The 636-nt window shown below is 28.6% G+C and overlaps 1 protein-coding gene across 1 annotated transcript in view; it reads left to right on the top strand.

The window, feature by feature from the left end:
• Positions 1-636, top strand: part of LOC119587136 (exocyst complex component 1-like) — a gene marked incomplete in the record, with an annotated part of 13,832 nt that overhangs the window by 13,021 nt on the left and 175 nt on the right. The window contains 1 exon segment of the mRNA XM_037935888.1: positions 1-636.

Raw genomic sequence — 636 nt, 5'->3', positions numbered from 1 at the left:
AAAAAGTATATACTGGTGTTTGTTATATACCAAAGATTCATAGTGAAACTGAATTAAAAAGGAAAAGAAGGTGACAAAGTTGTACAGTCATGTATTTTTACTAGTTTATATTCTCCTAAATGGATCCCAGGAAAATAATGCTAACACGTTCTCATTTGTTAGTACCCAGAAAATAAGCCCCATTGCATAATCATTTGAATTACTAAATTATATCCTATTATAGGAGTAATATTTTTTGTTTATTATATTTTAGATGATCTTCATTATAACATAAACAAATAATAGGAATTTGTTATGGAGGTTCTTTCATATGCTCCTTATTAACTGTGTATAAAATGCCATATGTTTACAGTTGAGACATTCCATGCCATCATGTTTTGAAACTAGAAGCTGTGATGAATATAATGTTTATGAAACCATGTCTGTTTATTGTACGCAGATTAAGCCATTCTGCTTCCACTATTATTTGCATCTATTATCCCAACATCAGGAAGACTACTAAGAAAATATAGATTTTTTTTAATGAAGTATTTAAGGTATATAACATATGGTAACATCCTCTAGTAACAGTATTGTTTTCTCTTATCTTGTTCTGTTATTAGAATTATGCTGATTTGCTAATGCTTGTTAAGTAAC

Source organism: Penaeus monodon, chromosome 22, assembly GCF_015228065.2.
Source record: "Penaeus monodon isolate SGIC_2016 chromosome 22, NSTDA_Pmon_1, whole genome shotgun sequence".
In the NCBI taxonomy this organism is placed as follows: domain Eukaryota; kingdom Metazoa; phylum Arthropoda; class Malacostraca; order Decapoda; family Penaeidae; genus Penaeus; species Penaeus monodon.
This window is presented reverse-complemented; position numbering and strand designations above follow the sequence as displayed.